Source organism: Lonchura striata, chromosome 1 (genome assembly GCF_050655825.1).
Source record: "Lonchura striata isolate lonStrDom1 chromosome 1, ASM5065582v1, whole genome shotgun sequence".
In the NCBI taxonomy this organism is placed as follows: Eukaryota; Metazoa; Chordata; class Aves; order Passeriformes; family Estrildidae; genus Lonchura; species Lonchura striata.
The window spans coordinates 50936036-50949103 of NC_140703.1; the positions used below are offsets into that span (position 1 = coordinate 50936036).

General features: G+C 36.9%; 1 long non-coding RNA gene across 1 annotated transcript in view; it reads right to left on the reverse strand.

Annotated features, from left to right (window-relative positions):
- The window catches only part of LOC116184333 (uncharacterized), a 122325-nt gene that overhangs the window by 38715 nt on the left and 70542 nt on the right, over positions 1-13068 (reverse strand). The window contains exons 2-3 of the long non-coding RNA XR_014958811.1: positions 9693-9790; positions 4018-4103 (exon numbers count right to left, since the gene is read on the reverse strand). This is a non-coding gene — a long non-coding RNA (uncharacterized LOC116184333). The remainder of the gene's footprint in view (positions 1-4017; positions 4104-9692; positions 9791-13068) is intronic.

Consider the following 13068-nt stretch of genomic DNA (forward strand, 5'->3'; position numbering starts at 1 on the left):
ATTTTTAAACCAATGTCCAAATAGCAGAGACCACAAAGTGCTCACAGAGTGAAAAATAAGCATTATACCATGTCCTAAAAATACTCTTGATGTAAAAGAGCCCTGATTCTCCTTGAAGAATTGTAAAGTTGAACTTGACAGCAATTCTTGTTTTTCCCAAACTGGCTTACCCATCTCTGGGATATAATATGAATAGTTGGAAAATTAGAAAGAAAAAAAATGTCAGTATGAAATAAATGTAACTGAATAATTAATCACTGAATTAACTACTGCCAAGTTGTGTGTTAAATTAATTCCTGCTTACTGGTTTTAAAACAAGATTAAAAATGTTTATGAGGTTACAGACCAGTTCTTCCACATGTAATTGAATTCAATAGCTCAATTGGTGGCAAAGAGAAATAGTTTCCTCTTTAGAGATTTTTTTAGTGACACACTTTCTTTTCATTTCCCACAAAACAACTGGAGAGTATCATGCTCCTAACTCACTTGTGAGGATTTAATTCTCTTTGGATTTCAGTGCTCTGTTTGCAAATTACTAAGGCAAAACAGTACAAATATAAATGACCTGAGAGCTACTCAGACAGGTAACATGATGTTTCTGGAAAAGGGAAGATGAGTGTTTCAAAGAGACTGTCTAGAAAATGGATGTGTATATGCATACACATGAACTTTCCTGAGAACTACTCAATCTCATAGCTGCATCTCATTTCATTAGAGTACTATACCATATATGATCAACTACTATTAATGATAAACAGATATTTGCAGCCATGGACTGTGTTAAAACCTAGGTGACAAAAATTCCCCTAGAGATTTAAAAAAAATAAGAAGCTTTGACTTTTGACTGTCTTACAGTTTCTGAAAAAGCAAAATATGTTTCAAAATATTTTACCACTTTTTTTCCCCCACTGAGAAACATAAGGGCACAAGGAACCATCTTGAGTTGAACTCAAAAATTAACATGAAAAGCATTGCATATATTTACATTTCTTCTTTTTATTCCTTAGCCCTATTTTGCGTCATCCTTGTTATTTAGACAATCCTTGCTGCAAATTTAACAGTGGAAACATGTTTCTGCAAGAGACTGAAAAATCCTAATTCAGGGGGAAAAAGTAGTCTAAGTTCTGTTTAAGGATTTCTGTCCTCAAAGTTCGGGCTGGATAAACAGAAAACTGCAAATCTCCATGTTTTAAGAGAGACATAACAGAGTTTAAAGAGGGTAATGGTAAGGACAGTTAAAATGAGTAGGATGACAGACTGAATGCCTTGTGAGAACAGGCTAAAAGGGCTGAGACTTCAAAAGGGAGAAGCCTAGGGAAATGTGACTGAAATGTTTGAAAAGTCATGGAAGATTAAGCTGAGTGCAAAACCTTATTTGCTAAATCTTGCAATACAGGAAGTAAGGGTCAGTTACTGAAAATAGAAAAATAGAAAAATTGGTTCAGCATAGAGGTAGATGCAAAATGTTTTGTTACAGAGCAAAATGATGGTATGAATTTAGTTTTCATAGAAAATGTCGAGGCAGATAGTAATGGTGGATTCAAAAAGGGATTAGACAAATTCATGAAAACAGCTTGCATAGACAGATACTAAAGGGAGAGGCAGGGTTATACCTTGTACCACCCTTAATCCAACAGCTGGAGATACTGGCAAGGTATAAAGGGTGACAACTACAGATAGGCCCTATAGACAACAGATGTGCCCTTGTCCTCCCATTGGACAGCATATGCCACTGGCACTTTCAAAAGTGAGATGGGGGAGAGAACACATAATGAGTTTTCATGAGTCAATAATATATTTTTGAAAGGAAGAAGGCCACATTGGAAATTATAGGAGTAAGTTGAAACATTTTTCTGGTTTCATTTAGTTGGTTCTTTGATTTTTTTGGGGTTTTTTTAAGAAGAGAGTAGGCTATGTGCTGAATTCAGTCTTCATAGAATAACTCTAGAACTTCAGATAACTGAAAGTAATTTTAATGAAAGCCTTAAATGTTCTTTTAAATAACCTGTCAGAATTCTTCCTCACAGTTTAACATTATTGACAAACATTTTTAATAAGCCTGCTCAAGAAAGTCATAAATATGTAGCTCATTTTTCATATTTTTTCGAAGACTTTAATGACTGCAGAAATTACAAGCTAGTGTTATTATTACTATTATCCAGTATCAAATAGGAACACCAGAAAACACTCTACACAGCTTAATCTCAGTCAGCAGTCTTCAGTTAAATTATCTTAAATGGAAGTTGTCTGTGCTCTCTTATTCCAAACACAAAGAAAAAACCACCAGAGAGTATTAGTAGATCAGTAGGTGGCATAAATTATTCCTGACTCCCCACTACAATCACAGGGCTTTATACAGAACACATTAAAACCAATAAGAGCTTTTATATCAACCATAATGGAAGAAGGATTGGGGTGGTATTTTGTAATAGGGGGCCTTACATGTAGAGTCACAGTAATTTATAAATCATTGCTGCTGAAGAAAATGAACACAAAATGTCATCCCACAGCACTAAATGGTTTTCCAGCAGTTGGCCAACTATTTTCTTCATGGAAAAAAGCGCTGAACAAAAAAGTTCCACATCTGCTGCAGCTTTAATATCAAGCTTTGTCCAATGATGCCATTTAAAGTATTTTAACTATTTTGGTTTCCACTCTCAATTACCACCATACAATGATGATGCGTGATTGTTAAGAACACACAAACAGCTACATTCTCTCCTTCATATTATCTGCCACCAGTTAAAAGAGGCAAAATAATACAGGAGCATCCATCCATAGGGAGGAAACTGCCATCCTCTGCCAATTAGATGCATCCCTGTCTTGCCTGAGGAACTCTGTCTCACTTCCTTGCTTCACGGTAGGTCACATATTAATGAGGAGAATAAAGCTCAGTTCAGATACTGCACCACAACTCCTGGCTGAACAGTTACACTGACTTTAGCATGCCAACTTGTACATGAATACTTATTTTTGTCTCAGAACTAAAGAAGAACTTTGGAAAATTAACAACATCAGAGCCCCAGAGACATCTGATTCCTTTTACTTGCTGTAATGCCTGCTTATGTTCCTTATAATGCTCAATTCCTCTTCACTATTTAGATAGTTGATGTTCCCCAGCACCAATAAAATGAGGGAAAATAAGAATAGAGCTGAAAGACTTTTAGTCTTGTGGTCATACATGATATTTGGAGTACTGTGGGTCTCAGCAAGGAAAGATGACACAGTCCAATCAAGTTTAGGCTGGGCACGTAATGGGAATGGCAGCTCCCTTTTCCCTCAAAAAGGAAAATTCTGTGCAAGAAGAACAGAGAAAATAGAGGAGAAGGCTTTTTACACGTATTCCCGAGCCCTTTGCACTAAGAAGTCTCCTTCAACACCTCTCATTTATAAAGCTATTTAGGTTAATGTACCTCTGAGAACTCATTAGTGGAGGCAGCACAAACAGAAAGAACTGCAGAAATATTTTTGTTCAGGAAATCAGACAGCAACACAAAATACCTGGAGATTTATAGGAAACAAAACTGTTGCTAAATCATGTAATCAGGAAGGTATTGTGAGATGAAATGACATGTTGATCTCTGTCAAGCATTAGGGAAGAGAATGGGGAAAAAAAGCGCCTCTGTCTCTTATTTTTTTCCTTTGCTATCTCTTTCAAGTCTCTGAAATAGGGTTTACAAGATTGCAGAGGCTCAAAATTCACTCCTTACTGAGCTCTGCACTTCATACAAATCAGTGAAGAATGAAATGAGACCCCAGGGCTTCTTACTTGCCTTGACTGCTCAGTATCTCTGGAGATTTCTGACTGAATTTTAAGACAGTAATTTGTTCATTGGCTGTAGCTAAGTCACTTGATCTAAGAAGGACTATTAACTCCCCCTAATATTGTCTTTATTTGACTCCTAGATTCATCAGTAAGGAGCACAAAATAAGTGTAAGCTTCAGTATTTCTTTTTTCATCCTTCAACAGAACATGTATATTCCTTCTGCTGACATTAGGAGACCTTACTTTCTCACCTCCTCATAGTGCTTCAATGCCTCAAACCTTGCTGTCCATCAGATTGCATTATGAGGCAAAACTTTACTTGCCTTATTTCAGCAGCCTGCAGTAAGAAAAGCAAAAAACAAAGAAAAGGAGATAATTAGTTTATTCCTTTCCTTTCTTCCATCAGCATTATGCTATTAACAGCAAGAAAACTGTACTTTATTAAGGCTGTATTTATATACAAGCAAATCAATGAGGGGCTTTGTCTTGCATATTTCCTCTTGAAGTAGTTGCAAGCTGCAGAGTGAGTTTCCTAAATTCGTTTGAACCAGATAATTGCTTAAAACAGACAGGAAACAAGAGATAACTAAATCCCCACCACCTATGTGTCATTCTGACTCACAGCCCCAGCAAAGCAAACACTGAAGTCAGTGAGAGCCTTTCCATTGACACATGTAAGTTTTACCCTTTTACTCCCATCTAAAGTAGAAGGAGAGCAGATTATCTTCGTGATCCTCCAACCCACGTTTTCTTGTTCATATGGGCAAAATCAGCAGGAAAATAGCACATTTCACAGAGATCCAAGATGAAAGTTGCAGGGGGCATTGCGCTAATGGGAGAGATCAGGCTCCCAAGAGGTCCCACTGTTCTCTCTCAGCACTACCACACATTGCAGGATAATCTGGTAGTATTAGTCTAATTAGGTCCTGATGTTTGGTTTTTTGGTTTTTTTTCCTCCCATAACACAGAGTCAGTTTATTCCTCTTGTGCATTAACCAGAAAATAGTATGGCTACAATACAGTAGCAGTTCTTGACCTGCTGATAAGCATAAGTTACTTGAAAACCACAGGTAACCCATGCCTAAGCTCAAAATCTCAGGTGTATTCTGTCGTTTGCGTTCTCCTCAGGCTGCTGCTATCTTAGAGTGAAAATTTGGAGATGGTGAGCTTGTAGTGCATTGCTCAGCTCCTGAGTAAGTTATCTCAGATCCACTGAGTCCAGTACAACAGTGTTTACATATTCTCTGAATAGCCACAAGCTATTAAATGAAGTTTCACTACGGGACTGTAACAAGTACAAACAGTGGGACTGCGTCTTCATACTGGTCTAAAATCCTGGCATCATGCTCAATCAAACTGATCAGGCTGAATCATTGCTAAGCCTATGGATATAATCAATCAAAAGAGAATTCAGAATTGCACTTTGCAATATCATTTTAGGGGACTAGTTCTATGGCCCCATAATCCTTATGAAAATATAGCTATATTCACACAAATAGTGGTCTGCATATGATTAGCCAGGAAGCTAGTAAATGAAATGAAAAGTTTGACATTTTATATATTTTTGAAATTGAAGTATTTTGTATTATTTTTTTTAATTAAAAGTTTGAAATTGAATTTTTGGAATTCATCTAGACATTAGTTTGTTGCTGATGTGTAAGGAATATCATGGGCTGTGTGCACAAAAAATCAAATGGTAAGATATCAGGTATTACAAACTTAGAAAACATTGCTGAGCTCAGTACCTTGTACAGCCAAAATAAGGAGCCATACAAATTCTCACACTGGGAGCTCTCAAACACTATCATGGTCTATTTGAAACTGTAATACACACAAAAGACATGAATGATGAATACCTAAGCCAGAAAGCTGAGAGAGGCAAAATTGTCTGGAAACTATAAAACTAGAATTTGCTTAGCTGCATAACATTTGAGCCGAATCAAAGAGATTTGATGCCTCAAGTCTGCTAAAGCTTACAGATCTTAGAGCTTACTTTCCCTCCCCTGGAGTTACAGTATCAAAGAATTTGAGCTGCTATATCCACTTTTCATAGTTGATGTGGCAGGTACTGTCACATTCAGGATTTTTTTTTTAAAGTGACTGAGCCATCTGCAGAGAAACACCACGTAGGAATCTAGAAGGGCCGTGATCATGTACACCACTGCCTTAATGTATTGACACTGAAATGATTTTAAATCTCTGAAACACAGACCCTTACTGCTGTGGGAAATTCTACCAGAGTGCCTAAAGTACCCAAGAGTGTGAGTGGAAGCTCTACAAGGTACATTTCTCTTAGGAATTTTCCACTTTAAAAAAACCCGTAGCATTCATCATGATCAACATGCAAAGGTTATTAATCATTCCTACAGGTAACCAGAATGGCAGAGAATCAGTCCGTTCTGAAAAGAATGTATGAAGATTATTTTGATAGGCTGGCTCTTACTTTGTAGATGATCTTGATGTGTTTTTTCTTAAAAGCTAGCAGAGAATACATAAAAGAGTTGTTTCTACTGTTGGAAGTAAAAGGACAAAAATGTTTTGAAGGGATATTGTGAATGACACAATCAGTTATTAACTACTCAGAAAGCAGTTCGCTATCTCAATGGCTAATAAAGCTATTATTGAGGCTGTTATATAAGGAAGACCCTGAATTTGACTTGACTTTTACACTTCCCTCTTGGATACTATAACAGCTTGAGCTGCAATTCACCTGGGGAAGAATTTTGAGTGAGTGTTGATGCTTAGGGCAATTTCTTGTACAATCTACAACTGTGAAAGCCAAAAACCAGTTAGAGGGAACATGAGTTTTGTCCTGCTGTCTCTACTTTCTTCTGTCCTGTCTACTTTTTTCTTACCACAGGTGTACCTCCAAAACAGACGACAGAGAGCCATTTAGTAGGCTTTGTGTCCCTTGAAGCCTCTGCTTAATAAGAAAATCCATATCTTTCTGACTGTTCTGATTAGGTTCACCTAGCCAAATAATTTCCCTTCTTCTTTCATTGTGCTTTTTCTCATTTGCTTTTATGGCACTTCCTTTCTCCAAAGCACAGTCCCCTGCTGTGTTCACTGTTCTCTCTACTTTTCCCCCCTATTTTCCTCCCAATGTTTCTCCATTCATCTATTCACTTGCCTTTCATTTCCCCAGTACTGTACCCTTATGGACCTCCTGCTGTCTATGATATCCTATTACTTCTCCCCTGCTTTGTCAATAGATGTCATATTATATACAACAGGTTTGCAAGAAAATATTAATATAGTCAAGAGTACTAAAAGACATAACATTGCTGAAATACTGAAAGCCCAATGTCTTACAGGAACACAAGATCCCTTTTAGTAGGGGCTTTGATGCTGTGTGCTAGTGCTTTTCTTCTATTAAAATAATTTTTCAATTTAAAAATATCTAGAAATAGTGCTTAAATCCTGTACAGGATTTAAGGAATCTTTCAAATATCATTCATTATTTAGGAGGCCTTGAAAGTTCACAAAATAATTAATTCACAAGTTTCTGTCACCTCCCTATTACCAATGTTGCAATTTACTTATGGCTGATCTCTTTGTACTCAATTGGTATCTAAGGCAGGTCAGTGGTTTTCAACCTGTTTCTGACATGCTACAGAGACGTTTTACAGATTCTTCTCTATTTGATAACATATTTGATTTATATTTAATAATATTTATTAGATCTTGAACTGTTTTCTATATTAACACTGGCAGGAATATTTCTCTCAGTCTATCATATTGCACCCATTTTTATTATTTTCCCTTTCATTCCTATCTTAGTATTGGTTAAATGTAAATAATTCTCATGCAAACTTATTCATTAAAATGTTAATTTTTAACCATACCTAGTATCATCCTCTCAAAAAATGTCGGAAAATAGCTATCAGTTTATTGTATGACTTTGGAAGAGATCACGGAAGCTTTCTTCGCTGGGCTTGGCAGAAGTCTCATATGGCTGCAGCTCATATTAAATAATAATGACTTGTCTTTCATTAAGTTACTTCATTTTATGCTCTAAGTAATACATTGTTTTCTAGTGCTGTGATTGTAGGAGATGAGTGTGGAACTGGTCCTTTCCTGGGCTGATGGAAAATACAACCAAAATATAGTCAATTACTCTGTGATTCCCAGCCATACAAAAAATACAAGAAATAGCAGGTAAGCAAAGAAATCTTTTCAGTAAGTGCTACACACTGGGATCGACCACGTCTGACAGTCTTCTCCATACCAGGAGACTGCCCCAGCAGCATGTTACTCTGCCTTCCTGCTCCTCCATATCAGTGTTGCAGTGGGAAATGCTTTGTGGTATTTAAGTATGAATCAAACCTATGACATCTGACTTTTTTAAGCCACTCTCACATACCTGTGTTTTCCATTAAGGATGGACTATTCATAACCAGGTATTAATTCTTTCCACAGGGTGCTTGGACAGACTGCCTACAGCTCAGTGATCTGTGAGAGGCAACAGTCTACAGCCTTCAGATATAAGCTTAAGCCAGGTGCCCCAGAGAAAGTATAATACATTCTCTTCCTTCTGTGAAAAGGGCAGGACACCACTGAAGCCAAAAAGAAAACATTAACTTTTCTGCATACTGTCTCTAGAAAGTACCAAGTTACATTTGTTGGACCTTCCATCATGGAATGTTATCAGTTGCAGATGGATGGCCTTCAGACATCTGAGAATCTGTGAAGTAAATTGTATGCTGGCAGTTCTTTACAAAAAAACGTTATGAAAAGTGTTAATGATGAGAGCAGTTTTAGCACTTGTCTCTACTTTGACATTAAAGGAGCTGGGGATCAGAAGCAAGGAGCACAGACAGCAGGCAGAAAATGCTGATGAGAAACAGACAAGCAAATCAAGAGGAGAAAATAGCAGGGAAGAAGCTGGATGCAGAAAAAGAAAGGACAAGGGGTTCTGAAAGGCTATGGGGAACTGGAGGATAAGGAAGGGAATCTCCTTGGTTAGCTCTGGGCTATGTAAAATGGGAGGTAGGCTACCATCAGGCAGACATCCTATGCCCAACATGTTTTCAAATGTTAGAATGCTTCCAGAGAAAGTTCTTTTCTTTGGCAACAGGAAGGTGTCATTAAAAGTCTTCATGGTGACCTTTTTTACCCAACTTTAGACCCATAGAGTATTGTTTAAAGCTAGCAAACAGACTTAACCATGTGGCTTCTCTCCAGTGACAGACTGTAGAGAGAAAGTGGGAACTTACTTCTTTAAGCACCTAAAGTTTCACTGCAAGTTATGTGCCAAAGCTAAGCAGACAGATTGTCACACAAAGGCATTTTTAGTAGAATCTGGCTAGCAGGTTTAAATTCCCTTGTTCACAGTTGAGATCATCCTTTTTTTTGTTTTTTTTTTTGGTTTTTTTTACTGAAGACACAAAGAGGAAGGCATATATTCCTAGATTTCTCCAGTAAATGTGACTTGTTAGGTTCCAGATGTCAGCTTTCATCTCAGCTGCTGTCAGGAACACACTTCATTCTAGTGTAAAATGTTAGAATTACAGTATCAAACATGTGTAAAGTGTATGAGGAAAGGAACTGTGTAGTTTCTATCTTGTTAGCTAAAAATTATTCTTAGCACTAAATAAGGATTCATACAGTGATTAACAACAGATGCACCTTCCTATCATAGAGAAACCTTGGCCCAAGCTTCTCAAGTCCTAGACTCACTGACCTGCCTTCCTATTTTCCATGTGACTGCCTTTTAGCCATGTGTCAAATAACTATTCCTCCTGCCCAGACTACACTCAACTCTACTACAACACTACTACCCAACTCTACACAGGTTGAGGCTGTGCATTTCATACAGGTCAGCCTGAGAGAAGAGTAGAAAATATGATGGTACCAAACGCTAGGAACAGAAAGTGAACAAGCATAGGGATTTCTGTCATTCCCGTTTTCTTCATTGCTTCCTTACCAACAAAAGGGAATATGTTCCCATTTTGCCAGTCACACCAGTCTTCCTCCATTTGTTTTCCTTCATACGTGCCCAGATGTTCAGAAATCCTATAATTTCTGTTAAAAATACAGAACAAAGGAAGTCAGAGTCAGAGGCATTTTTCGTCTTCAGTCTTTTTTCTCAGAGAAGCAAAAGAGAGGTGTTTGCTGTCCTATGCATTGTCCTTTACCTGCTGCTAAGGCAATTTCTCTCCTGTCTTTTGGAAGTTTTGGTTCACTTTACACTAAGCAGGAATAAAATTCCTATGAGGGGTCTTCCTCCCTGTTCTCACATGTTAATGTTTCCAATGACTCATGTCAATACAAATTACGTGGTATGTATCAAACAGCCATCGTAGGAACTTGCAAGAACTGAAGGGATGGCAGCAAAGCAAATCTAACTCTCAAGTTCACTGCATGATCAGATTTGAAAATGTAAGGTATTTAGAGTTTATTGTGCAAAGCTGCACCAAACTTGTTATAAAATACCACATAGATAAATCAAAGCTAAATCAGGCAGGTCTGACAACTTCCTCCTTTCATTAAAGTAGATGTTTTAATAATTACTTTTAAATTAATATTTTTCCTATTGTTATTATTTTAAAAATCACTAACAACTCCTGTTAAATCTTTCTCTGCTTCCAGGTTATCATCAATGAAGTGTATATAAAACAGGTAATAAAACAGAAGGAAAGTTTTTTTTCAGGTAGCCAGTCCACTCTCATGAAAAATCATGAAAGAATGTAGCTTTTTGCTTATTGTTGATAAGAAAGCTCTCATCATATTCCATCCACATCCTAGCTGTACCTTCTTTCTCTGTGAGAAATGACGTGTGAAACACAAGTTTATGAAATTGAAAGAGTAGATGACATAGGCTGAGAGGGCACTAAGAAGTTTGGCTGATAGCAATGAGAATATCTTCATTTCTCCTTCTGTATTCCCATGGAAACGACAATGTCTGCATGTACTCTGACAATGTATAATGGAGTTAGAAAGCATATATTAATGGAAATTTCTGATAGCATAATTTAAATCTGGTCATGGCCCAAAGACTGGCTTCTGTCTAGCACAGACTAACAAATTCTATCTGTTTTCTTGATGTGCTTCTAGTAACTTATTTATTTTAGTAAACAAAAATGTTAACAGGTATATCAACAGTGAAAGCATCTGTTGTTCAAATGTATGTACAGTGTGTACAGAAAAAGTTCACCTGTAATTGATAAAATAACAGGTAGGCATATCCAGAGTGTAGATAATGAAACATGGAAGGGATCTATAAATCTATTTAAAGTTATGTGAAAGAAAACTAGATTTTTAAATTTTTTTAGAAGAGTTTATCTTTGAAAACTCTGCAGACTTGAGTAAACTATGTGAAATTATTTTGAAATACAGTCTCTAGATCTTATCTTGATATGCCTTAAAAATATGTTAGGAAAATGAAACTCCATATGCACAGACTCAGTTTAGACTTTTGCTTGTGAATTGTCTCAAATCAGTTCAAAGAGAAATGAGGCAAGTAATTTGAAAAATAAAAGCAGCATCTAGAAAAAAAATACTCTGCAACGATGACGCTAGAAGGCTTGGGTTGGGATCATTTTTGGGGGAATACATGGTAAATAATTCCTTGAAGCAATTAATATGGAGTCCATATAGGGAAGGAGACTCTGGGCAAAGTCAGACAGTCCCTCTGGAACATAAAGAGACATGATCATTTAGCATGAATTACTTTTTTGGCCCATAAGGAAGAAGAGGCACTTGCCATAGCATGCTGATATGTATCATTTCAGTTTGTGTGGGGAAAGATAAAGTAAATTTTCTTCTTCTTCTTGTACCTGCCAATATTTTAAGTTGTTATCATGTTTCAGAGTATTTTGCTCCTATGTGCCTGTCACTGGAGCAAGTGATGACAGACCTGTTTCATGTCTGACATCCAGCATCTTTTAACAGTACTTTGAAGAATGATTCACATCAACTCTATATGAGATTAGTCAGCTTGACAAATACAGCCCATCTACTCAATGAATGTCAGAGGCTCAGCCCTCTAAAACTCTGGACTTAACAGCTGTAGTCAAGCTTAGAGTGAAGGTCATAAATCTTCCAGGACTGGGGAAGCTGCAGTTTATTTGATAGCTGCAACTCACTGAGGACTGCATTGAACTCTCAGTGAAAAACTCATATTCTTCCAGGATATGACTTGGACCAAATCCAAAATCGTACTGTGTAGTTTAATTGAATGAGTGAAACACAATGTTGATTTGCCAGCTGTTATATTAAAACCCAGGCTTTTAATTCCTTGCTCACAAATTACTCTCTGCATGCAGGCAGGATGCAAGGACTGTTCCATTTAACACCCAGCAATTCAGAGCCTGTAGGGAGTTCCACTGCACACAATGGAAATACCTGGAATAAATAGCAAAACATTCTCTAGTATGTAAATGAAATACCTTCAGAGCTTTTAAGAAATAACACAGTCTTAAAGAGTACCAATTACATTCTGCAATGAAATATCTGCAAAACACATATGCATACATACATATGTTATAGTGAGATACTTTAGTCTGGTCTTGGACTACTAAGGTTTGTCTTCTACTAGTCTATTCCAATTTTGACTTAGAAAAAGGATTCATTCAAAATTCTCTTGCTTCACCCTGTCCAGTATCATGAATTCCAACAGCCTGTGCCCAATCTGGCATCTTTTAAAATGAACACTCTGAATTGCTGAAAATGTGACAGAACCTAGAACAAAGATTTAGGTAGGCAGAGAAACACAGCTTGAAGGCACATAATGGTGTTGAAATGTAGCTGTCATTTCCAAGTGGAAAGATTTGAAAATAATTCTTCACTTATCTGTCAGGATGGTTTAGATAAGTGAAGACCTGAGGAGGTCCAAGCTCTTAGTTTTTTAGTCTATTCTAAGAATGTGGCATTAGAAAGTTAACTTCTTTAGCAATTAGATAGTTTAGCCATATGGACAGTCATTTGCATCTTGAATAATGGATTGCAAGGTCAGATCCTGAAGACCACCATAGCTATTGTATTTGATTCAGTCAGCAATGCCACATTTTATAGTCCATATGTCATAATCCAGTTCCCTTTCATAACTGCATATGGCTAGATGCAACACTGTGCAACCTCTGAATGAAGATAGAGAAGGAAATTGGTTACCAAAGATACATACTTTATGTCATAACAGTTCATAATTTTTTTAAACCAACACCTTTAAAACCAAGACGATTTTATGTTCTCAATAGAATATTATAATAGAGGGATATTAGAGTTCATTTGCATATGTTAGGGTGTTAGGATAAATAAACCAAATTAAATCATTTGCTGTTGCATTTTACCTGGAGGTAAAA